Source organism: Anomaloglossus baeobatrachus, chromosome 3 (assembly GCF_048569485.1).
Source record: "Anomaloglossus baeobatrachus isolate aAnoBae1 chromosome 3, aAnoBae1.hap1, whole genome shotgun sequence".
In the NCBI taxonomy this organism is placed as follows: Eukaryota; Metazoa; Chordata; class Amphibia; order Anura; family Aromobatidae; genus Anomaloglossus; species Anomaloglossus baeobatrachus.
In genome coordinates, this window is record NC_134355.1 from 264823044 (window position 1) to 264850991 (window position 27948).

The window sequence follows — 27948 nt, forward strand, 5'->3', positions numbered from 1 at the left end:
AGATCTAAGGGGTTAATGTTCCGGGTGGAATGCGATTCTACTCGGAACATGTAGGCACACATGTCAGCTGTTGAAAACAGCTGATATGTGTGCCGATCCACGCCGCCTGCCCGCGGCAGGGGGCCGGGCTTACCGGGACACGATCCATGACGGAAAGATCCGTCCATCGTCGTGAAGGGGTTAAAAACATTTGTGTGGATGATAGAGGGGTAGGAGCGCGCGCGGTATACTCACCCAAGGCTTTGTCATGACAGCAAATTCCTTCCGGGTCACGCTTTTCCCTTCTGGAGCCGACAATTCAATATTCATTGTTTTGCCCCCCCACCGGCACATGTAATTGGTTGCAGTTAGACGCGCCCCCACCTTGAGTGGCAGCGTGTCGGCTTACTGCAACCTATCACAGGCAGCAGGATGGCCGGTGGGCGGGGAAAGCAGTGCAAATGTCTGCGGGTCAGTATGGTGAACGTGCATGTGTTTCAGAAGCATATGCACGTTCCTGTCAGAAATGTGCAGCTGTGCTGGTGATGAGCTGTTAGACTTGTACAAGTCTGACATGACATCAGCCGGCAGAGCCTGCGCTCTCTGAGCATGAGCGTGCATGTGAATGCGCGACCCGGAAGCAGTATGCCGCAATGACACCGAGTCTCGGTAAGTATGAAACGCTGTTTTTCTTTATTTTTCAATTATTTTCCCAAGTGCCGGATCCAGTTTGGATCCACTCAGCCCTAATAACTATATCTTATCCCGTAAAAAACATGCCCCCATACAGCTTTTTTGGCAGAAAAATTAAAAAGATTGATGATGATGATGATGATGATGAATGATAATGCAAGAACATACATTTTTTTATAAAAAAAAAGTTTGAGTGTACAAAACTAGCAAAATATAAAATCTCTATCACCCTAGCATCACTGAAATTATAAGGTTTATCTCTTTTATTGCACTGTGAACAACATAAAACAGCACAAAAAAGGGAAAGACAAATTTTACATTTACAATTTTGCTGTTAATTTGTTAATTCTATTTTCCAAAAATTGTAATAAAAGCCGATTAAAAATGTTATGTCCACCACTGAGGAAGCCTAGGATTTCCTAAGGGCGTAACGCGTGGGGCCAGCAGCCGGCTCCCGGTCTCTCTTTTGCTTATATGGACAGGTGCCATTCATACCCGTTACAATTCAGGTATTCTGTCAATCATCCTGTGATTTAGGGATAGTCTACTATTACTGTGTACCTTTCTTTATCTATTTCTTTATGGTTATTCAGATTTTTTTTCTGTTTTGTTTACTATTGACAGGTGTCATTTATACCATTCATGTAATTGAACATGCTACTGAGGAATGTAATAACTTTTTTGAGCATACTTTAGAGAGAGTACCGGGTAGCTTTGCATTGCACGTCTCACTTTCTGTGTTTTTAGGTGTTTATTTAATCTTTTTGTTGTAATAAAAAAATTGTCTTTTTGTACATGAATGCAGTTATATGTTTATTACTGTATATTTTTCTTGGTTCCGGTGCCCATTTGACACAATTCTCTTTGCCCATACATATAGTTTCTCTTATGTGGTGCACGTTACCAATTATATATGATTATTGTTTGTGGTGCCAACTCCATCCCTCCCTTTTTTTTTTCTTCAATGAGTTGTGGCTCAGCCTATCAGTGCTAAACCCACTGTATAGGGCTGGCAGTAGGCTTAGTGCTAATAGGCTGAAAGCTCCTTTCTTTTCTTAGCTGCAGCAGCTATAAATGGAAGTCCACAGTCTTGGGCTTTATAAAAGGAGGGAGCTGCAGAGAAAAGGATCAGAAGCATTGGTGATGACCAGCTGGGAGACATAGGGTACAGAAGAGGGAAGGAAGCTGCTGGAGGTGAGTGTAAGTAGGATGGCCTGAATATGTATATTAAATCATATATACAAAGGTGTCTTTATGTGTATATCTCTGCAAACAAAATACAGACTGCTGTCTCCTATACAGGAGACAAGAAGCTAGCCCACCTGGGGCCAATCAGCTTTGGTCCCGCCCAGCAATCACTGTGATTGGTCTGTCTACATAGACGGACCAATTAAAATGATGCAGGCTGATTCAGCTTGCTTTTCCGCCTCCGATTTTCTTAGTGATTTCATAGAGAAGATCAGAGCCAAATGTCAGGACTTCTATTAAGCTTTACTCACTTCCAAGAAAAAGATTCTGCCACTTTTCTGGATTCCTGTTCTATTATTATTTGCTTTCTGGCTGATCTTCTCTGTGCTATACACAAGGCGTCAAAAGCCTTTTATATACAGTATATCACAAAAGTGAGTACACCCTTCACAGTTTTGTAATAAAACCCAAACTTTGCCATGCATCTTCACTCATTACCACTCTCAGATGATTCACAGAATTGGGCTGTGAAAATAAAAAATGCAATTTTTTCACTAAAATCTATCTTTGGCCCCAAAGTTTTAATTTTGACAAAGGGTTATAGGAGAAAATGCCCCGTAGAATTTGGTATACAATTTTTCTTGAGTTCGCCAATACTCCATATGTGGTCAAAAATTACTTTTGAAGTACATTGTAAAGCTCATAATAGAAGGAGTACCATATTATAGTTCAGATTTAGTTGGAATGGTTTGGGGGTGCCATGTTCCATTAGCAGAGCCCCTCTACATGCCAGAAAAGCAGACCCATATAAGTGACCCCATTTTACAAACTATCCCCCTCAATAAAATCCTGTTGGGGTAAGGTGAGTATATTGACTAAAGAGTTGTATCAAAGAGCTTTATAACTAGAGTTGAGCGGGGTTCGAGGTTCTCCAGTTCGCGGCTCGAGTGATTTTGGGGGCTGTTCTAGATCGAACTAGAACTCGAGCTTTTTGCTAAAGCTCGATAGTTCTAGATACGTTCGAGAACGATTCTAGCAGCAAAAAGACAAGCTAATTACTAGCTTGCTTTCCACTGTAATAGTGTAAGTCACTCTGTGACTCACACTATTATGAAATTTCAGTGTATAGTGTGCGTGAACAGCGCATTCAGATCACTGCTGCTGGGATAATGTCGATCGCCATTTTTTTTTTTTTCCTTGTCTTCCTTCCCTAAGCGCGCGCGTGTAGTGGGGCGGGCAAGCATGTCAGCCAATCCCAGACACACACACAGCTAAGTGGACTTTTAGCCAGAGAAGCAACGGCATGTGTGATAGGATGTCCATGTCACATGTCCCTGCATTATAAAAACGAGTATCTGCCCATCCGGACGCCATTATCTCTTCTGCGTCTGGGTGTCAGTCACCGCTGGCGTAGCTCCTGTCTCCGATACTGCTGTGTACACTCTATACACAGCGCTATACAGAATAGGGATAGAAGTTTCTTTCAGCCCTTGTAAGGGCTAATACCAGCAGGGTCAGAGCCATAGGTGACAGTCAGGGCCGTGAAAACAGATTTTAACGGCTACACAAGATGACAGCGTCTGTGTAGCTAAGGTCAGGGATTTCCTCGCTGCATTTCCCCATTAGGAGGGATAGAAAGGCAGGCTTCCTTTCCTCTACCCAGACCCACAACCCTGCCACTGTACCCTCCTGCCCTTTGCACACTCAAACTCATTGTTACTAAGTCATTATACTAGCAAACACTGAGGAAATTTAGTGGCATCCTAAACGTGGCTGTTGGACTTCTGTATTGTCCCACTAGTGCAAAGATATTTGCAGCACGTCTGCCTGCATTGCACACTCAAACTCATTGTTACTAAGCCATTATACTAGCAAACACTGAGGAAACTTAGTGGCATCCTAAACGTGGCTGTTGGACTTCTGTATTGTCCCACTAGTGCAAAGATATTTGCAGCACGTCTGCCTGCATTGCACATTCAAACTTATTGTTACTAAGCCATTATACTAGCAAACACTGAGGAAACTTAGTGGCATCCTAAACGTGTCTGTTGGACTTCTGTATTGTCCCACTAGTGCAAAGATATTTGCAGCACGTCTGCCTGCATTGCACACTCAAACTCATTGTTACTAAGCCATTATACTAGCAAACACTGTAGTGGCATCCTAAAAGTGGCTGTTGGACTTCTGTATTGTCCAACTAGTGCAAAGATATTTGCAGCACGTCTGCCTGCATTGCACACTCAAATTCATTGTTACTAAGCCATTATACTAGCAAACACTGAGGAAACTTAGTGGCATCCTAAACGTGGCTGTTGGACTTCTGTTTTGTCCCACTAGTGCAAAGATATTTGCAGCACGTCTGCCTGCATTGCACACTCAAACTCATTGTTACTAAGCCATTATACTAGCAAACACTGAGGAAACTTAGTGGCATCCTAAAAGTGGCTGTTGGACTTCTGTATTGTCCCACTAGTGCAAAGATATTTGCAGTACGTCTGCCTGCATTGCACACTCAAACTCATTGTTACTAAGCCATTATACTAGCAAACTATGCTGCAAGTTTAAGGGCCGTAGTTGCATTGTCAGGGATAATTATTGTTGTTTATTCTGCTGTTAATAAAGCTAGACCACCGCTGAAATCTACACCACCTCTCAATTTTTACTACCACATTTTAAGTGCACAATCTTGTCGCAATCAAAATGAGTGGCAAAAAGACAGATGCTGGTGGAAAGGGGAAGAGGCGTGTTGGAAAAGGAAAAAAAGAGTTTGTCCGTGGGGAAGGTGGCAAAGCTCCATTAACATCTGCTGAGGATAGACCATCTTCCAGAAAACGTAAGATGTCTACTACTTGTCGACAATCCGATGTGCTCCCTTTTTTACGGACATGAACAACTGGAACAAAGGTAGATGATGGCCAAAAAAGGAAAATGCTTGAATGGATCTCAAGTGGTCCAACAAGTGCCCTCTCCACCACCTCAACTACCGCATCCAAAAAACACCAGTCCTCTGAGTTGTCAGCCCAATCACACTTGCATTCTCCCAGCTCTGAAGTCTCCATCCGCCCTGCACAGTATGGTGGAACTGAGATGGCTGAGTCTGCAGAGCTGTTCAGTCACACTATAGCCTGGGAATCAGAGGTCTGCTCCCAAGCTACAGTGAGTACAGACCAGGAATCGGTCTGCAGTGATGCCCAGAACCTTTGTGACTCAGATTCAGGCCGTGATGAACACATTTCTGAGCATAATGTTGACCCTTATTCACAAACTGAAACACCTGTGGTAATAGACAATGAGGAACATACTGATGACGATGAGACGCAGATACCAGATTGGGATGACAACTTAAATATTCAGTCAGGGCAAGAAGAGGCTCGGTCTGAGGGTGAGGGGAGTGCAAACACAACAATTGATGAGGAAGTTCTAGATCCCACCTACTGTCAACCCACAGTCAGGCCCTCGAGGAGGTCAACAGAGACGGTGAAGGAGGATGCAACTGACGACGAAGTTACCTTGCGCTTTCCTGGACAGAGTCGGAGTACTGGTAGTACGTCTACAACTGCATCCTCAGCCACCACTGTGCCTCTGAGCACTAGTCGGGGTGGGTTAGCAGGTCGCATGCCCTCTAAGCCTTGCCTAGCCTGGTCCTTTTTTGACATAACAAAAGATTGCCCAAATTATGTGATCTGTAAAATTTGTCGTGATTCTGTTAGTAGAGGGCAAAACCTCAGCAGCTTGACAACTTCTTCCATGAATCGTCACATGAATAAATATCATATGTCCCAGTGGGAAGCTCACTGTGCTGCAATGCATCGTAGTGGAGCGAACTATCCACTGCCTGCCCCTTCCAGTGCATCCGTGCGCTCTTCATCTTCTAGGACTGTGGGGACAGCTGTCACACCTGGTTTTCCACGCACAACTTCCACCACTGTAACCGCAACAGGCAGTTTGCTTGGTAGGTCATCAGTTGGTTTGGAAGGGGAAACAAGTGAGTGTGTACAGCTCTCTCAGACATCGATAGCACCAACGTTGGATGAAGGCGAGATCATGTCTATGCCTGCACTTTCCTCACAAAGCTGCATTTTTCCAGGGACACCCTACTCAACACCGTCTACACACAGCAGCCAGATCTCTGTCCCTCAGATGTGGACAAATAAAAGGCCATTTCCTGCGACCCATGACAAAGCTAAGAGGTTGACTTTATCCCTCTGTAAGCTCTTGGCTACCGAAATGCTGCCTTTCCGCCTGGTGGACACACAGGATTTTAGAGACCTTATGTCTGTCGCTGTGCCCCAGTACCAGATGCCCAGTCGCCACTACTTCTCTAATAAAGGTGTGCCCGCACTACACCAGCATGTCGCACACAACATCACCGCTTCCTTGAGAAACTCTGTGTGTGAACGGGTGCATTTCACCACCGATACTTGGACCAGTAAGCATGGACAGGGACGTTACATGTCGCTGACTGGGCACTGGGTAACTATGGTGATAGATGGTGAAGGGTCTGCTGCACAAGTCTTGCCATCCCCACGACTTGTGTGTCAATCCTCTGTCTGTCCAAGTTCCGCCACTGCTTCTGCCTCCTCCACCTCATCTGGGTCCTCCACCTACACCCCAAGCCTGCCTGGTCAGGCCACCAGCGTTCTCACTGCGCAGAAGGAATCACGCACCCCTCATTACTATGCTGGCAGCAGAGCGCAACGGCATCAGGTGGTCTTTAGCTTGACATGTCTTGGAAATAGGAGTCACACAGCGGCTGAGTTGTGGGCAGCTCTGGAGACTGAGTTTAATAAATGGTTGTCTCCACTCAACCTGCAGCCTGGTAAGGCTGTGTGCGACAATGCTGCAAACCTGGGTGCGGCCCTTCGCCTGGGCAAGGTGACACACGTGCCTTGTATGGCTCACATGTTGAACCTTGTTGTCCAGCAATTTTTAACACACTATCCCGGCCTAGATGGCCTTCTGACCAGGGCACGAAAACTGTCTGCTCACTTCCGCCGTTCAACCGCCGCAGCTGAGCGACTTGCATCGCTCCAGAAGTCTTTCGGCCTGCCGGTTCATCGCCTGAAATGCGATGTGCCGACACGCTGGAATTCGACTCTCCACATGTTACAGCGACTGTGGCAGCAATGCCGAGCCCTGGTGCAATATGTCATGACGTATAGCCTGGGCCAACGAGATGCAGAGGTGGGGCAGATCACCCTGATGGAGTGGTCTCAGATCAAGGACCTATTCACCCTTCTGCACAGTTTCGACATGGCGACGAATATGTTTAGCGCTTACAATGCCATTATCAGCATGACAATTCCAGTCATTTACATGCTGGAGCACACGCTAAACACTATTCGGAGTCAGGGGGTGAGACAACAGGAAGGGGAGGAACTACAGAAGGATTCATTTGCGCAAGACACAACAACATCACCAAGGTCCAGGCGTTCATCATCACCAAGGCGCCAGGCATGGGACCATGGGGGACAGGGATCAACAAGGGCGCATGGTAGCAGGCGAAATGTTGAGGAAGGTGCAGGAGAACATGAAGTAATGGAGGACGAACTGTCCATGGACATGGAAGACTTAGCGGATGAGGGAGACCTTGGTCAAATTTCAGTTGAAAGAGGTTGGGGGGAGATGTCAGAGGAAGAAAGAACGGTTAGCACCTCTATGCCAAAAACACAGCGTGGACTTGGTCCGCATGGCTGCGCAAGATACATGAGCGCCTTCTTTCTGCACTACCTCCAACATGACCCTCGTATTGTCAAAATTAGAAGTGATGATGACTACTGGCTTGCCACACTATTAGATCCCCGGTACAAGTCCAAATTTTGTGACATAATTCCAGCCATAGAAAGGGACGCACATATGCAGGAGTATCAGCAGAAGCTGTTACTCGATCTTAGCTCGACGTTTCCACCAAACAACCGTGCAGGTGCAGGGAGTGATTCTCCCAGTTGTAACTTGACAAACATGGGACGGTCTCGTCATCTTCAACAGTCTACCCGTACCAGTAGCACCGTATCTGGTGCTGGTAACAGCAATTTTATTGAATCTTTTCATAATTTTTTTAGACCCTCCTTTGCAAGGCCACCAGAGACAACAAGTCTGACACATAGTCAACGGCTGGAGAGGATGATACAGGAGTATCTCCAAATGAACATCGATGCCATGACTTTGCAAATGGAGTCTTGCTCATTTTGGGCTTCAAATCTTGAAAAATGGCCAGAGCTCTCCACTTACGCCTTGGAGATTTTGTCGTGTCCAGCTGCCAGCGTTGTCTCTGAACGTGTCTTCAGTGCTGCTGGGTGTGTGCTGACAGATAAGTGCACGCGTCTGTCCAGTGACAATGTGGACAGACTAACGTTCATAAAAATGAACAAGTCATAGATCCACAAGGAATTTACTACCCCTGTGTCATCCTGGGGAGAGTAAATGCTTGTGGATTTGGAATGTGCTTGATGCAAATCAAAACATCCTGTTTGCAACTAGGGCACAAGTGCTGCCACTGATGGGGTGTCTGTGTGGCCCAATTTTTGGAAAAAAGGGAGACTCCGCTTGGAGTAACCCTTGCTTGCTGTGTTTTTTAAAAGGAGCCAAGATGAACAAGTCATAGTTCAGCAAAGACTTTGCTACCTACCCCGGGGTCATCCTGGAAACGGTTAAGTATGGCGTATTTTTGAATGTGCTTTATGCAAATCTAGCTGTGAAGTGTACAACTGGGGCACAAGTGCTGCCACTGAAGGGGTGTCTGTGTGGCCCAATTTTTGGAAAAAAGGGAGACTCCGCTTGGAGTAACCCTTGCTTACATTGTTTTTAAAAATGATCCAAGATGCACAGCACTGGGATCAGGAAAGATTTAGCTACCTACCCCGGTGTCATCCTGGGGACGGTTAAGTATGCGTATTTTTGAATATGCTTGATGCAAATCTACCTGTGAAGTGTACAACTGAGGCACAAGTGCTGCCACTGAAGGGGTGTGTGTGTGGCCCAATTTTTGGAAAAAAGGGAGACTCCGCTTGGAGTCACCTTGCGGTGTTTTACATGATTTTAGAAGGGTATGCCATGCCTATATCTGTATATTTTGGCGTATTTTTGAATGTGCTTGATGCAAATCTACCTGTGAAGTGTACAACTGGGGCACAAGTGCTGCCACTGAAGGGGTGGGTGTGTGTGGGGCCCAATTTTTGGAAAAAAAGGGAGACTCCACTTGGAGTAACCCTTGCTTACATTGTTTTTAAAAATGATCCAAGATGAACAGAGCTGGGATCAGGAAAGACTTTGCTACCTACCCCTGTGTCATCCTGGGGACGGTTAAGTATGCGTATTTTTGAATATGCTTGATGCAAATCTACCTGTGAAGTGTACAACTGGGGCACAAGTGCTGCCACTGAAGGGGTGGGTGTGTGTGGGGCCCAATTTTTGAAAAAAAGGGAGACTCCACTTGGAGTAACCCTTGCTTACATTGTTTTTAAAAATGATCCAAGATGAACAGAGCTGGTATCAGGAAAGACTTTGCTACCTACCCCGGTGTCATCCTGGGGACGGTTAAGTATGCGTATTTTTGAATATGCTTGATGCAAATCTACCTGTGAAGTGTACAACTGGGGCACAAGTGCTGCCACTGAAGGGGTGGGTGTGTGTGGGGCCCAATTTTTGAAAAAAAGGGAGACTCCACTTGGAGTAACCCTTGCTTACATTGTTTTTAAAAATGATCCAAGATGAACAGAGCTGGTATCAGGAAAGACTTTGCTACCTACCCCGGTGTCATCCTGGGGACGGTTAAGGATGGCGTATTTTTGAATGTGCCTGATGCAAATCTAGCTGTGAAGTGTACAACTGGGGCACAAGTGCTGCCACTGATGGGGTGTCTGTGTGGCCCATTTTTTTGAAAAAAGGGAGACTCCGCTTGGAGTAACCCTTGCTTACATTGTTTTTAAAAATGATCCAAGATGCACAGCGCTGGGATCAAGAAAGACTTTGCTACCTACCCCGGTGTCATGCTGGGGACGGTTAATTTTGGCGTATTTTTGAATGTGCTTGATGCAAATCTACCTGTGAAGTGTACAACTGGGGCACAAGTACTGCCACTGAAGAGGTGGGTGTGTGTGGGGCCCAATTTTTGGAAAAAAAGGGAGACTCCACTTGGAGTAACCCTTGCTTACATTGTTTTTAAAAATGATCCAAGATGAACAGAGCTGGGATCAGGAAAGACTTTGCTACCTACCCCGGTGTCATCCTGGGGACAGTTAAGTCTGGCGTATTTTTGAATGTGCTTGATGCAAATCTAGCTGTGAAGTGTACAACTGCGGCACAAGTGCTGCCACTGAAGGGGTGTGTGTGTGGCCCAATTTTTGGAAAAAAGGGAGACTCTGTTTGGAGTCACCTTGCGGTGTTTTACATGATTTTAGAAGGGTATGCCATGCCTATATCTGTGTCTCTTCCTCTTTTTCCTTGTCCAGCTGTTTTGTTTTCGCATGAGTATATGTCCTTGTCCCTTTCCCATGTGTTTGTGTTGTGTTGTGAGTTGTTTGTCACCTTTTGGACACCTTTGAGGGTGTTTTCTAGGTGTTTTTATGTGTTTGTGATTGCCTGCCATTGTTTCCTATGCGGTTCGAGTTCGGTTCGTCGAACGTTCGCCGAACTGAACTCGAACGAGATCTCCGTTCGGCGAACCGAACTCGAGCCGAACCACAGCCGGTTCGCTCATCTCTATTTATAACATTGGGCAGTGAAAAAGTAGTAATTACATTTTTTTCACTAAAATATTGTTTTTGTCCCAAGTTTTTATTTTTTATGATGGCTAATAAGAAAAAAATGGACCACACAGTTTGTTGTGCAATTTTCTGTCATTTTTCCTGAGTATGCCATTACCATTCATGGAATTTGGATGCTACTTTTAAGATACAGTGCAAAGCTGCGAAGGTAAGGAGCATATACAGTATTGGACTTCAGAATTTGCTGGAATGGTTTGCGGGTGCCATGCCATATTGACAGAGCCCCTGAGGTGTCAGAACAGCAGAAATATCCCACAAGTAACCCAATTTTACAAACTGCACCCCTCCATGAATTCTTCTAGGGGTGCAGTGATTATATAAGGTTATGATATATAATGCATAAGGTTTTGAAGAAAAAATAATTACATTTTTAATACTAAAATGGTGTTTTAGCCTCAGCTTTAACATTTTCACAAGGAAAATAGGTAAAAACAGGTCCCATAATGTGTCACACTATTTTTCCTGAAGTTGGCAATACCCCACATGTGACTGTACAGTACTGTTGGGCCACATAGTAGGGCTCAGGAGGGAAGAAGTGCTTTGGAGCACAGATTTTCTTACATTCGTTTACACACTTAATTGGCATAGTCCCTAAGTACCAGAACAGCACAACCCCCCTCAAGTGACTACACTTTTGAAATTACACCCCTCTGGGAATTCATATATGGTTGTAGTGATGATTTTGTCTCTGGAAAACATCCATGGAATCAAATGTAGTGAATGTTGCAGAAATAAAAATTGCAAATAAGCCCTTGTAATGCCCATTATATTGTAGTGCCCAAACATTGTGCGCAGCTCGTGCTTCTGTAAACATGCATCCAATAAATTAAGTTGGTCTCCTCAGTACAACAATGCCAAACATGTGGATGTTAACTGTGTTTTAGGCAGTTTGTGGTGCTTATAAGGGAGGAGGGCATTTGGATTTGTGAGAGCTATAGCGCTTTCTCCTTTGTGATACCAGTAACATGAAACCCCCCTATATCTCCCTTAACAGATGACGGACCTGAGTGGGGACTTTTTTTTCGTTAAGTTGAATAATTTTTGTTGCATTTTGGGGTTCAGAACAATTTGGATCAGTTCACATTTATCCTGTGCTCTATGCTTAGCACCTACATTTGGGTTTCCATTTACATCTCTGAAATCCATGACTCAGGTGACACCTCTGACAGATCCATTCAGTAATGAGGCAGGAGAGTTACTCCACATTCTATTTGACCTTTGTTCACTGGTGTCCTTCTTTTCACAGGTGCACAAAACAGTTGGTGACCACACTTTTGTGTCTGCTTTAAAAGACGCTCAGAAAGATGGACTACACCAGACCATAGGCCTGACAGGCATTTACATTTACTCCCTCAGCCCTAATACAGTGAATTTTCCATTAATTTATTAATTTATTGTTTTTTGATGCTGTTCACTTTGCGGTATAAGTGATAAGGTGGCTTAATTCCTTAGGTCAGTTCTATTACAGCAATACCAGATTTATATTGTTTTTATGGTTGGCTATTATCACACTAAAAACACTTTTTTACAAAATAAAGGTTTTATTCATCTCAACTTTTGAATGCTATAGTTTTTCTTATTTTTCTGCCAACCGAGTCATGTGAGGGCTTGTTTTTTTTTGTGGGGTGGTTTGGAATTTTTATTGTTATCATTTTGGACCACATAATATTTTTTGATTGCTTTCGATTCCATTTTTTGTGACACAAAATTAAGAAGAAACCGCAATGCAATGCAGGAATTGTTTGGGTATTTTTTTGTTTGTTTGTTTTTATGCCGTTCACCATGTCATAAATGTGATAAGATAACTTTACTCTTTGGGTCAGTACATTTACAGCAATTATACGCTTTTTCTCTGTTTTTCTGCTTTTACCCAATACAACAATTTTATAGAAAAAAATTGTTTTGGCATTGCTATTTTCTGCATGGCAGTTTATTTCTTGCAAGACAAAATTACATTTTCATCGATACCATATTTATTTACATTTGACTTGGTGATTGCATTTTATTCCACTTTTTGACAGCTATATGAGGAAAAGACAGTTTTTGCTTAACATTTTTTTAATGGTGTTCACTGAAAGGGTTAACCAGTGTGACAGTTTTATAGAACATGTTGTTCTGGACATGAGTAGATATCAAATATATGTACTTTATTATTTTTTTTCCATAAATATCAATATTTATTGGTATATTTTTTTCATTTTTTTGTTCTTTACTTTCTATTTTTTATATACATTTTCACTATTTATTTTTCACTTGATATTTACTTCTTTACTTAGTCCCTGTATGGGACTTTAACTTTTTTTTACTCTTTTGCTGGCATAGTCTGACAGGCTTGTCATATAGCGAGGGAACCCGGTTGTCATAATTTAACCTCAGATTGCGATGGTAATGATGGGGACCTCATGATTACATCCTGAGAATCCCCATTGGTTGGGAGAGGAAGCGCACTACCTCTCCCAGCCCCCTAAATGCTGCAGTCACTATTGATCACAGCATTTAGGGGGTTAAACAGCCAGGAATGGCATAGGAACTGTCCCTAGCTGTGACAGACAGAACTTGGCTGCTACTTACACAAAGGTCCTGTGCCTGCGTGATTCCCATTTTGTAAGTTTACCTCATAGGTCGTGAAACCTTATCTGACCATGACGTAAACTTATGTCTAAGGTCATGAAAGGGATAAATAGTTACCAATATTTGTGAAAAAAGAAAGCACTCACCGATTTGCAGAAAAATCAGATGTTACCTTTATACAGGCATTGGGGGAGGGTGTTGGGATGGCGTGCACAGAGAGTGCGGCCGTTTCGCACCGATTGCCAATGCTTCTACGGGTCTCATTTCTCCATTTTTAGGCAAATAGTTACCTTTTTCATTTATATTTAATAAACAATAGTACATATGAAAATAAGCAACTTTCTAATATCTCTTATCAAAGAAATCTGCTTCTTTCGACTTTGGGATCGATCGTTCATTGTCAAAATTCTCATTTCATGGATAAATCTGTATTCAGTGCAGACAGATATTTACATTAATGAGATAGGAGATGACAATTGCTGCTTATAAGATTCTATGTAGACGGGACAAAGTAGGAGGGAGAAGATACAGTCAAACCTCCCTCTTTGTCCTCCACCTCCCTTCTACATAGAATGTTATTATAAACAACATATACATGGCTTAATGCAATAATCACTGGGGGAAACACAAAATGGAGTTCCCACAGGGGGGGGTGCCTACTTCGAAGAGCATTTTAAACAAGGAGAAAGGAAGAGAAAGGCACCAAAATGTATGCAAAAAAGTATTAAATTTTATTCACAACAATAAGAGAAAACATCAAAATATAAATAGTACAATATCAAGTAAACAAAAAAATGTTGGGAATGAGATAACTTGAGGATGAGGGAAGCAGATATGGGTAGAACACAAAATGAGAAAAATATATGTGAATTCAACCCGCTGCCGTGATAAAACCGTGGGGGGTGGTATATCATGAAAGTATATGGGTCCAAGGGGAGGACCCCAACCCCCCAAGGGTAATAAATAGCCAAACTACCCCTCCACAGGAGATGTAAGGTCAAAGGTCAAAGTACATGGCCAAAAAACACAGGTAGATAAGTGAAATAGAGGTGAGGAAGTAGTATCCACTAGAATAGTCGTGAAGCAATGAAGAGGAGGCTGAAGTGTTGTGTGTAATGAATAGTTATAGTCATGAAGCCGAGAGGTGCTGAATAGCACAGAGACGGCTAATAAAAAAGATAATACACACACACAAATGGGTCCTGTAAACCCAGACTAGTCGTGGAATTTAGAGAGGGGAAAGACAAAAAGTGCAATGTCCCATAAAGGGATGTAAAAAACAGGTAGAAAAATTAGACATAGTCGTGTGGCAAAGAGAGGACGCAGATAGTAAAGAAGAGTGAATAGTCATGGGGCCGAGAAGTACAATGCAAATGCAAGGGCGGCCGTAGTAAGGTAAGAAAGGAGAGAAAAAGGAAGTCTCCAGGCCCACGGGGAGTTATGTTAGCCGGGGAGGAGTGGAGGACGGAGGAAGTATCGGAAAAACAGTAACTACCTGTGCGAGTGGAGGGAGGTGGCAGCAGGAGGAAGGTCCCGACAGCTGTTTCGCCTGAACGCTTTTACGAGGGAAGTCGTAAAAGCGTTCAGGCGAAACAGCTGTCGGGACCTTCCTCCTGCTGCCACCTCCCTCCACTCGCACAGGTAGTTACTGTTTTTCCGATACTTCCTCCGTCCTCCACTCCTCCCCGGCTAACATAACTCCCCGTGGGCCTGGAGACTTCCTTTTTCTCTCCTTTCTTACCTTACTACGGCCGCCCTTGCATTTGCATTGTACTTCTCGGCCCCATGACTATTCACTCTTCTTTACTATCTGCGTCCTCTCTTTGCCACACGACTATGTCTAATTTTTCTACCTGTTTTTTACATCCCTTTATGGGACATTGCACTTTTTGTCTTTCCCCTCTCTAAATTCCACGACTAGTCTGGGTTTACAGGACCCATTTGTGTGTGTGTATTATCTTTTTTATTAGCCGTCTCTGTGCTATTCAGCACCTCTCGGCTTCATGACTATAACTATTCATTACACACAACACTTCAGCCTCCTCTTCATTGCTTCACGACTATTCTAGTGGATACTACTTCCTCACCTCTATTTCACTTATCTACCTGTGTTTTTTGGCCATGTACTTTGACCTTTGACCTTACATCTCCTGTGGAGGGGTAGTTTGGCTATTTATTACCCTTGGGGGGTTGGGGTCCTCCCCTTGGACCCATATACTTTCATGATATACCACCCCCCACGGTTTTATCACGGCAGCGGGTTGAATTCACATATATTTTTCTCATTTTGTGTTCTACCCATATCTGCTTCCCTCATCCTCAAGTTATCTCATTCCCAACATTTTTTTGTTTACTTGATATTGTACTATTTATATTTTGATGTTTTCTCTTATTGTTGTGAATAAAATTTAATACTTTTTTGCATACATTTTGGTGCCTTTCTCTTCCTTTCTCCTTGTTTAAAATAGAATGTTATTAGCAGCAACTGTCATCTCCAATTTCAATAATGCAATTATGTGTCTTCACTGAATACAGATTTTATTTGTGAATTGAGAATTTTGACAATGAACGATCAGCCCCGAAGGAGAAAAAGCAGATTTGTCTGATAAGATATATTACAAAGTTGTTCTTTTCATGCTTACTATTGGTTTATGAACTAAAAATTAAAACAACAGTTACTCTGTAAGCTACAGCCATTGCCTCCTGTTGATGGTAAACATTTCCTTAACAAGATTTGCCTTCTATTTTCATTCCAGTGATTAAGAACACAAACCATTGTCATTTCCAGAATCTGCTTTCTTTCTTCTCACTGCTTAGTATAATTTGCTTTTTTTTCCCCGAATGACTTGTCAGCATTGACTTCTTGTATGGCTGTTTCATGATATCATGACTCCAATGACCTAATAAAACTATCTATGTCAAAAAGTCGTATGATGAGATCAAAGAGTGCGATGTGACTGAATCTACTGAACATGGAAATTTCTGAGTTGTCTCTAAACCACATGAAACCATTTATAACATATAAAAGAGCCCTTGTGTCAGACTTTCTTGCCAGAAACCGTTCACAAATCTCTCATTGTAAATGACAGTATTAGTGTAGATAATAGGTTTCTTCTGAGGCTTTTAACAAAGATTGATTTCTCATGTAACCAAATACAATGCTGTTTTGTAATCTGTTTTATTTATTCCTGTGGTTTTCATTCTATTACTGACATACAGTATTTTCAGGCTCTGCATTGAGCAACAAATAGGCAGTTTGCACAGTCATTGTCATCTTGCGATGGCTGTGTAGGTGGAGAAACTCAGTAAATGTTACACAAGACTAGTGTTTTCAGACTTTGCATTCATACTTATTTTGGTGTATCAGTAAATGTAAACTGTAATCTCCAAGATGTGTGTTCATTTTTAACATTTAACCAGATTCTATCTTCTGTAATAAAATAACTCTGCCTAGTTGATAGCTCTGGCTTTTCTGCGGCTTTTATAAGACCATTATGCACAATACTCACAAAAAGTTAGGGATATGTTTTGGGTGAAATTTCAGGGTGATCCTATAATGCCCTCTAACCTTTTCGAGGGATCTTAATGTGACCTTCTCTAATCTTTTAAATGCTCACATCCAACTGTTCAATGCATCAGTGCTTTTTGCACAACTTGCTGTTCTCTAACAAGGAGTTTAATGGCAAAAATCACAAGTGTTTGATCCAAGAATAGCCAATAGATTTTGGGGTTCAATTAGAATTTGTATAAAATAGTCCTCCTCATCACGTTGTTCACATTTCAACATCATGAAACTAAAGCCCGCTTTACACGCTGCAATGTATCTTACGATGTGTCGGCGGGGTCACGTCGTAAGTGACGCACATCCGGCATTGTAAGGTACCAGTGTGTAACTGCTACGTGCGATTGCGATTGAACGGTAAAACGTTCATCGCACGCACGTCGTACATTCCTCATGAATTGTACATCAGATTGTTCATCGTACCCGGGGTAGCGCACATCGCAGTGTGTGACACCCTGGGAACGATGAACAGATCTTACCTATGTCCTGCAGCTCCCGGCCGGTAATGCGGAAGGAAGGAGGTGGGCGGGATGTTTACATCCCACTCAGCTCCGCCCCTCCGCTTCTATTGGCCGGCTGCCGCGTGACGTCGATGTGACGCCGAACGTCCCTCCCACTCCAGGAAGTGGACGTTCACCGCCCACATCGAGGTCGTATGGAAGGTAAGTATGTGTGACGGGGGTTAATAGTTTGTGCGGCACGTTCAACAAATTGAACATGCCACACATACGATGGGGGCTTTGCAAATTGCATACGATATCGTATGCAAAATTGCAACGTGTAAAGCAGGCTTAAGATGACACCTAACAATTGATCAGCAGTACATCGTTATTGCGAGGCTTCAAGCAGGATGTTCACAGATTGAAGTGGTTACTGAGCTTGGAGTGTCACAGAGTGTCATAAGAACGTTGCAACAGAGACACAAAGATTTGAAGAGTCACAGAAAGGCATAGAAGTGGACGCACTTTCGCTACATCCCACACTGATGACCATTTTGTTGTGAACAATACTCTCTGAAAGCAGATGATGAATGCCACACAACTCCAGGTACATTTAAGGGAGGTGAGGAGCACACAAGTTTTACATCAAACCATCAAAATGGTTTACATCAGCATGGTCTGCCTGCAAGAGTACCTGACCAGATTATAGGCACCGGTCCTTGTCTTCCATGGGAAAGGAAGCAATTACGCTGGAAGAAGGACCAGTGGGACTCAGTGCTGTTTACTGATAAAAGTCAATTCACGCTGAGCAGAAATGATAGTCGCCAACAATGTTGGAGACATCAAGGAGAGTTCTATGCATCAGCCAATGTTGTCACCAGATGAGCCTTTGGTGGTGGTAGTGTTGGAAGGTGGGCATGTGTTTCTTGTCAATACAGAACTTCCCCACACTTTTTAAATGGTACAGTGACAAGCCCATACTACTTGCATAACATTACTAATCCAGTCATTGTGCTTCTACATGAAAAACACAGGCCTAATTTAATTTAATTTATTAATTAATTAATTTATTTAATTGCTCCAGCCTATTGAGGTTGCATCATTAGGGAACAGCTGTTGGAGACTGAGGTACCTCAAATAGAGTGGCTCGCATTTTCTCTAGACCTGAATCTCATAGAAAACCTATGAGATCAGTTGAGTCGCTATGTCGAGGCTCGTAACTCTGTACCCAGAAGCTCAATGACTTGAGGGCCACCCTTCAAGAAAAGTGGGATGTCATGCCCCAGCAGACAATAACTTGACTTGTGAACAGCATGGGATGTCACTGTCAAGCTGTAATTGATACTCAAGGACACATGACAAGTTATTGAGACATTTACTTTTTTGGGGGGTATAGCCACCACTTTTTGGGATTTTGTTTCAATAAATTGTTTGAAATGTGGAAATCACCATTGCATGCTTCTACCTTTAAGCACTACTTTCAAAATAAAAAAATCACTGTATCAATAACTTTTTGAGTTTTTCATACATTCTAACCAAAGCCAAATATCCTCAACTTTATGTGAGTAGTGTGTATTATAGCAAATCATATTAGAGTCTATACATATATACTCTGTAATATCTTTGGCAGAACCAAAGCTGACAAGAATAAAATATATTTATGCTTTCACCTATAGTAAATAAAAAAACGGTATCCGTAAATTTCTCATTCTGACTTTATTCAAGAATCCTACCATCCTCAAATTTTCTATCTTCTCAGGGAGGAATCTGCTTGTCTACAAACCACGTTTTTTCTGCACCAGGACAACAACTCAAAACATACATGCCTTGTCAATAGGAAATATCATCAGCATAAAGGAGAACAAGGAGTCCTGAAAGTGAAAATATGGCCCCACAGACCCTCTTGTGACTATAGGCAGAGCAGGGAACCCGGGCTCCCAGACTGGCCCTCAGGCTAGGGGGGCTCTGGCTATCCCTGATCTCATTGATTCCTGTAAAGGTGGAGATGTCTGAGCCACCTTCCTTGCCCTGCTCCTGACGAGCCCTGATCTTCTACCCCCCCTCCCACCTACCCCGTGTTTTGGCTGGCACAGAAGTGTGATAAACCAACAGAGATAGTCAGACAAGGGAAACCAAAACTCTATTTAATAGCATGCTCACAGAAAGGTATAGGACAATAAGAGGTAGGGAGGAAAATAAGAGCTGCAAGGAAACAACAAAACAATGAAAGAATTTCACAACAACTCCAAGCACCATGCAATATTATCACCAGCAGGACTTAGACACACCAGTACACAGACCAACACATGGGAAAGCTATAGCCAGCATGGGAAGACAGATTCCACCATCTTAAAAAGACAGGAAGTAAATGTGATAGGTTTACAACAACATGTGATTCTAGAGGTAACCAGCAGGCTAGAAGAGATTAACACTTTCTAGCCTGACTATTAACACAGAGGTGGTTAATGCCCTAGCCAGTCTATGTAACTCAGATGCTCCAGAGAAAGCATAGTGTGGAGTATAAAAATCTGTGGTGTGAACAGCATCTGATGCCACCATGACACTGCGACTTTTGAGCAAAACTCAGTGTTACAGTCTGCCTGGGATTACATGAAGACACAAAAGTAATTGCGCAAGCCTACATCCAGAGAGAATCAGTGGTTGGTTCTCCAAAATATTTAGCACAACTCCGAATTGACTTACATTCTCTATTGTTCACTCACTTTGCAGTTTTTGAATTCATATAAACAATTTACTAACACTTCAATTGTTAAAGATATTAATATATTGCAAGATTTTTTTCCACACCTGCCCAAAGCTCTTGCATTGTACTACGCAGATGTACCGCCCTGTGCTCGGCAGCCGAGCCGGTCGGATCCGGACCTTCAGTCGGTGGCTTGAGGGTCTCCGGACCCGGGGGGTCTCACGGTCACTTCAACTAAAAGAAGGGTTGTGGTTTGGGGACGGCCGGAGCCGTGTTAAGTTTGTGACGCCACCCACGGGATGTGATGAAGGTGAACACCACCGCTGCAGTTACAGAGCACCCGGGGAAGATGTTCGGCAGCAAGTTGTTAATCCCTCCGTGGGCAGGGATGGTGGCCCCGGGACATGTTGGGAGTGTTTGGCAGTGCAGGAAGATGGGCGACCGGAGGGTGCTGTTGTACTCACTATTAGTAAACACACGAGTCTCTGGTAAACCAAGGTGATGGTGGTCGGTGCCCGCAGCCAGCTGCAGTCTGGTCCTCCACCCGGCTGGTGGTCTCTTTTTTTCTCCTGCACCTGTGTTGGATGGTGGACTGCCTGTGCTTGCAACTTCAGGAGTCCGCTCCTGGCTTGTTGTTGCCTAAGGAGCCCTTTGCCCGCAGACGCTGGCCCGTGGGATTTCTGAGCCGTGGCGGTGGCTGCTTATCCCCCTCGTTAGGTTGTTGCCTTCAGTCGGGACTTTAGGTGGGACAGGACCTCTAGTCCTGGCCGCAATCAGTTAATTAGCTAGCCCCCAGTAGCTTCTGGACCTAGCTTCAGGGTCTGAGTACCCTCCTTTGTGCTCCGGTTTCCGAGTCGGTTCCCCGGGTCGGTACCGGCGGGCTACAACCCTGTCCCAGTCCACCTCGGTTCCACCGAGCCGCTTCCCGGCTCCTGCAGACAGATGCCTCAGTCTGCCTCCTAGCCAAAGGTACCAGGGCTCCTACCCTGGCACCTGATCAAATTGGGTTCTCTCCTCTGCTGGAGCTGAACACAGCTCCAGCCCACACAACTCTTCAACTTGAACTGTCAACCTTATCTGTTTACTTTCTCGCCCCAGGCTGTCTGAACTCCTTGGTGGGCGTCTTTCAACCGCCTAATTCTGCCCCCTGGTGTGTCCATCAAGCCCTGGGGAGAGTGACTAGGGTTTAAATGGTTGGCTGTGTGTTACCTATGAGGGACAGGTGTAATGCAGGGCCCTATTTGTGGCTACCTGGCCCGGCCAGGGCGTCACACATATATTTAAATATTCATATAGCCCAGTGCAAAAGCTTTGCTTACTGCAGAATTTAAACCCTCCTCTGTCATTGACATCTGCACAAAATTTATGTGCAACTCATTGAACGATGATAAGTAGCAACTTTTCACTTACTCCGGAAAAATATTTAAAATGTAACTTTTAATAAATCCACTAAAATGTGATAATCACAAAAGACAAACAATTGACATATAAAAGAGTATGGCCCTCCTGTCTCTTCAAAAGATATGTGTAAGCCAAAAAATACTTGGACTGTCACCCCCAATGTAATCGGACTTTTGTAACCATAATTATAGGTGCCAATTAACATTAGCGTCCACTAGCAATAAAGAATCAGATTAGTCTTACTTCGCTTCACACTAAAAAAATGGATATATCCTATATAACGTGCACGTGGCTGGAGCGGCAGTGCTTATCGCTCTATCTGATAGAGCGATAAGCACGGCCGCTCCAGCCACGTGCACGTTATATAGGATATGGGTCCATAATTTGTTGGGACCGGAATTGGATATGTCACAAATTGATTTTGTGATGAGTCTATACTAATTGCATGTTATGCAAATCGTAGGTTCATATTTTATGGGACCTAAAAAGATGTGATATATTTGAGACTCCCCTGAAGAGTTTTTTCCTGAACGAAACGCGTCGGGAGGTACAACTGATCTATCAAGGGCTATTTCTTTGGACCCCAGTGATTGAAAAGATGGCATCCAAAAAATTTGGTGAGACCAATCCGTTTTTTTAGTGTGAAGCGAGGTAAGACTAATCTGATTCTTTATTGCTAGTGGACGCTAATGTTAATTGGCACCTATAATTATGGTTACAAAAGTCCGATTACATTGGGGGTGAAAGTCCAAGTATTTTTTGGCTTACACATATCTTTTGAAGAGACAGGAGGGCCATACTCTTTTATATGTCAATTGTTTGTCTTTTGTGATTATCACATTTTAGTGGATTTATTAAAAGTTACATTTTAAATATTTTTCCGGAGTAAGTGAAAAGTTGCTACTTATCATTTGATATTTGAATTTATACCCAGTGGCTATTTATTAAGCAACTCATTGAACCCCAACCCATTAATGGAAGATCCACTACTTGGACAACACCTACTTAAATTTTATAAAATGAAAACAATCTATACTTACCTCTGTCGGAGTCTGATCTCCTGGGCTCATGTGACATTATTATGCCACCTGAGACCTGCAACCAATCAGCAACCACATCACTCTCTCTTCCTTCAGATAAAACTGACACCTGGAAGACATGAGAGTGCTGCTACTCTCTGACTTCTACAGAGTGTAAATCATGTCCTATGGAAGTCAGCATGATGAAGCCCCAGAAGACCAGGTGCCGATGTTACTGGAACAGTGCCTGCAATGGAGGTGAGAAGTTTTAATGACTGTGCAGCTGCATGGAAGCCTTATATCACAATAGATACTGACAAGAGTTATTCCAAACAGTGCCATTGTGATGATTCACATTTCTCTAGTAGTCTGATTGATGAGTCTGGGTTTGGTGAATGCCAGGATAATGTTACCTGTCTGACAGCATTTTGTAAACTTTATAGTTTCATTAGTATTTGGTACCATGGCTTTTAAACAGTAGGACTTGGGTCAAATGTTTTGGATATCCTTCCACAAGCTTCTCACAATAGTTGGTAGGAATTTGGGCCCATTCCTCCTGACAGAAGTGGTATAACTGAGCCATGTTTGTAGGTCGCCTTGCTCACAAGTGTTTATTCAGCTTGTTCAGGCACATTCATCTCTGATATACAGGACCCGTCTCCATCCTGAGCGGTATGATGGCTGGGCATTCCCGTCTTGTTTTTACTTGCACATAATTGTTTGTACAGATGAACAAGAAAGCAAAAAAAGTTGGTCTGGTGGAGCACTAATTAGAAAAAAGGGGACCAAAAAGATTTTTTTTTAAAAAATTAGCCAAACCTTTTATTAGTGGTCCCTTATATGCCACAACGCATTTCGACAACTGGTGTGTTGTCTTCCTCACGTGATAATGCTAATATTCCCCTTGCTGTAAGCTTGGCAGGAGCTGCTTAGTGGAAGGAGATCACAAAGCTGATTAAGAACTACTGCTGCTGGACACCGGGTGTAACAATAAAGAGACCACAGGACCTGAGGTGACACAGTCCTGTGTGTGATCACGTGATTCCGGATGATCGTTCTACAACAACAGAGCTCTAGAGAGAGGACAGCAGAAATCTCTCCACGGGATTAATTCAGCCCAACACTGAGGTTGTGCGGGGGCGCACAACCCGTTAAGGTGAGCAGAGGATTAAAACCTTTTAGAACCAATTGCCTCGTAGGTGCTCCTGATTGCACTCCCCTTTTGTTTTTCTTTGTCATGTACAGATGAACAAAGCACCTTCACCTTACTGGAAATTGCACCCAAGAATAAACTATACTTGTGCAAGTCCACAATTCTCTTCCTGAGATCTTGGCTGATTTATTTTGACTTTCCTATGATGCTACAGAAAGAAGTAGTGTGTTTCAGATGTGCATTAAAATACATCCAGAGGTGTGTCTCTAATCCACTCACATGTTGACAATCAACCTATCAGAAGCTTCCAAAGACATGACATCATGATATGGCAAGACATAGTACAGTCATGGCCAAAAGTTTTGAGAATGCTACAAATATTAATTTTTACAAAGTCTACTGCTTAAGTTTTTCTAATGGCAATTTGCATATACTCCAGAATATCATAAAGAGTGATCAGCTTAACAGCAATTACTTGCAAAGTCAATATTGGCTAAGAAAATGAACTTTAACCCCCAAAACACATTTCAACATCATTGCTTTCCTGCCTTAAAAGGAGCAGCTAACATTGTTTTAGTGATCCATTAACACAGGTGTGGGTGTTGATGAGGACAGGGCTGGCGATCAATCACTCATGATTAAGTAAGAATGACACCACTGGACACTTTAAAAGGAGGCTGGTGCTTGGTATCATTGTTTCTCTTCAGTTAACCATGGTTATCTCTAAAGAAACACATGCAGCCATCATTGCTCTGCACAATCATTGCTCTGCACAAAAATGGCCTAACAGGGAAGAGTATCGCAGCTACAAAGATTGCACCTCAGTCTACAATCTATTGTATCATCAAGAACTTCAAGGAGAGAGCTTCCATTGTTGCCAAAAAGGCTCCAGGGCGCCCAAGAAGGACCAGCAAACGCCAGGATCGTATCTTAAAACTGTTTCAGATGCGGGATCGGACTACCAGCAGTGCCGAGCTAGCTCAGCAATGGCAGCAGGCTGGTGTGAGTGCTTCTGCACGTACTGTGAGGCGGAGACTGCTTGAGCAAGGCCTGGTTTCAAGGAGGGCAGTAAAGAAGCCACTTCTCTCCAGAAAAACATCAGGGGCCGACTGATATTCTGCAAAAGGTACAGGGAGTGGACTGCTGAGGACTGGGGTAAAGTCATTTTCTCAGATGAATCCCCTTTTCGATTGTTTGGGACATCTGGAAAACAACTTATTAGGAGAAGAAGAGGTGAGCGCTACCACCAGTCTTGTCTCATGCCAACTGTTAAGCATCCTGAATCGATTCATGTGTGGGGTTGCTTCTCAGCCAAGGGAATCAGCTCACTCACAGTCTTGCCTAAAAACACAGCCATGAATAAAGAATGGTACCAGAATGTCCTCCAAGAGCAACTTCTCCCAACTGTCCAAGAGCAGTTTGGTGCCCAACAATGCCTTTTACAGCATGATGGAGCACCTTGCCATAAAGCAAAGGTGATCACTAAATGGCTCATGGAACCAAACATATATATTTTGGGTCCATGGCCTGGAAACTCCCCAGATCTTAATCCCATTGAGAACTTGTGGGCAATCATCAAGAGACGGGTAGACAAACAAAAACCAACAAATTCTGGCAAAATGCAAGCATTGCTTATGCAAGAATGGACAGCTATCAGTCAGGATTTGATCCAGAAGTTGATTGAGAGCATGCCAGGGAGAATTGCAGAGGTCCTGAAGAAGAAGGGTCAACACTGCAAATATTGACTTGCTGCATTAACTCATTCTAACTGTCAATATAACCTTTTGGTACTCAGAATATGATTGCAATTATATTTCTGTATGTGATGTAAACATCAGACAAACACAATTAAAAACCAGAGGGCAACAGATCATGTGAAAATATAATTTTGGTGTCATTCTCAAAACTTTTGGCCATGACTGTACTCTTAGTGTATTTAAACTTTTGACTTTGCAGAAAGTAATAAAAATGCCTTAACATATTCTCTCTCTTCTCTCTCACTCTCTCTCTCTCTCTCACTCCTCAATATTCTGGCATTTGACAAATATAAACAATTTTTGTAATCCCAATTGACCTAAAACGGGAAAGGTGTATTCTGATTTCAAATCAGATAGTGAGAAAAACCTGCATATGTGTCTTTTTAGATACTTTTTTGTCAGTTATTAGTGATGAGCGAGTATGCTTGTTACTACTCGGTACTCGCACGAGTATCACTGTACTCGGGCTACTCGGCGGGTACCGAGTAATTTCGTGATACTCGTGCTTTACTCGTGGTCTTCATTTCTGCATGTTGGCGCTCTTTTGAGAGCCAGCCCTCATGCAGGGATTGGCTGGCAGACCACTGCAATGCCACAGCCCTGTTAGTTGTGGAATTGCAGTGATTGGCCGGCCTGCACAGCGTGACCGAGCCTTTATACCGGCCGGCGCGCTGTGCTCTGTACACAGCCATCTCATATTCCCTGCTTTCCACGCCCACAGGCGCCTATGATTGGTTGCAGTGAGACACGCCCCCACGCTGAGTGACAGGTGTCACACTGCACCCAATCACAGCAGCCGGTGGGCGTGTCTATACTGTGCAGTAAAATAAATAAATAAATAATTAAAAAAACCGGCGTGCGGTCCCCCCAATTTTAATACCAGCCAGATAAAGCCATACGGCTGAAGGCTGGTATTCTCAGGATGGGGAGCTCCACGTTATGGGGAGCCCCCCACCCTAACAATAACAGTCAGCAGCCGCCCAGAATTGCCGCATACATTATATGCGACAGTTCTGGGACTGTACCCGGCTCTTCCCGATTTACCCTGGTGCGTTGGCAAATCGGGGTAATAAGGAGTTATTGGCAGCCCATAGCTGCCAATAAGTCCTAGATTAATCATGTCAGGCGTCTATGAGACACCCTCCATGATTAATCTGTAAATTACAGTAAATAAACACACACACCCGAAAAATCCTTTATTAGAAATAAAAAACAATAACAAAGTCCCTCATCACCAATTTATTAACCCCGACAAACCCTCCATGTCCGGTGTAATCCACGGTCCTCCAGCGTCGCGTCCAGCTCTGCTGCATGCAGGTGACAGGAGCTGCAGAATACACCGCCGCTCCGGTCACCTCCACGCAGCTAATGAGGTGAGTATAGCGATCAGCTGAGCTGTCACTGAGGTTACCTGGATCCAGCGGTGGATGCAGCGGTGGCCGCGGGTAACCTCAGTGACAGCAGCTGATCGCGCTACTTACCGCCGCTCCGGTCAGCTTCACACAGCAACTGAGGTGAGAAGCGCGATCAGCTGCTGTCAGTCAGGTAACTCGCGGCCACCGCTGGATCCAGCGGTGGCCGCGATTAACCTCAGTGACAGCTCAGCTGATCGCTATACTCTCCTCAGTTGGTGCATGGAGCTGACCGGAGCGGCGGTGAGTAGCGCGATCAGCTGCTGTCACTGAGGTTACCCGCGGCCACCGCTGGATCCAGGTAACCTCAGTGACAGCAGCTGATCGCTATACTCACCTCATTAGCTGCGTGGAGGTGACCGGAGCGGCGGTGTATTCTGCAGCTCCTGTCACCTGCATGCAGCAGAGCTGGACGCGACGCTGGAGGACCGTGGATTACACCGGACATGGAGGGTTTGTCGGGGTTAATAAATTGGTAATGAGGGACTTTGTTATTGTTTTTTATTTCTAATAAAGGATTTTTCGTGTGTGTGTGTTTTTTAACTGTAATTTACAGATTAATCATGGAGGGTGTCTCATAGACGCCTGACATGATTAATCTAGGACTTATTGGCAGCTATGGGCTGCCAATAACTCCTTATTACCCCGATTTGCCAACGCACCAGGGTAAATCGGGAAGAGCCGGGTACAGCCCCAGAACTGTCGCATATAATGTATGCGGCAATTCTGGGCGGCTGCTGACTGATATTGTTAGGGTGGGGGGCTCCCCATAACGTGGCGCTCCCCATCCTGAGAATACCAGCCTTCAGCCGTATGGCTTTATCTGGCTGGTATTAAAATTGGGGGGGACCGCACGCCGTTTTTTTTAATTATTTAATTATTTATTTCACTGCACAGTATACACACACACCGGCTGCTGTGATTGGGTGCAGTGTGACACCTGTCACTCAGAGTGGGGGCGTGTCTCACTGCAACCAATCATAGGCGCCGAAAAGCAGGAAAGCAGAGAATACGAGATTGATTAATGACCGGCCGGCTTTTTCAAAAGAAGAAAAGCCGCAGGAGCAGTGTGAATGCCGTGCAGTGCCGCAGCAGTGATCGGCGAACGGTGAGTAAGAGAGAGGGGGGAGAATGACCGACAGACTGTGAGAGGGGGACAGACAAGACAGAGAGAGACCGACAGAGCGAGACCGACCGACGGGAGATAGAATGAAAAAAAAAATGACCGACATCGCTAGTAAAAAGCACAAAACGTGCGTTTTGGACATCGGAGTGCCACACAATGTTTATGTAAAATCTTTCAT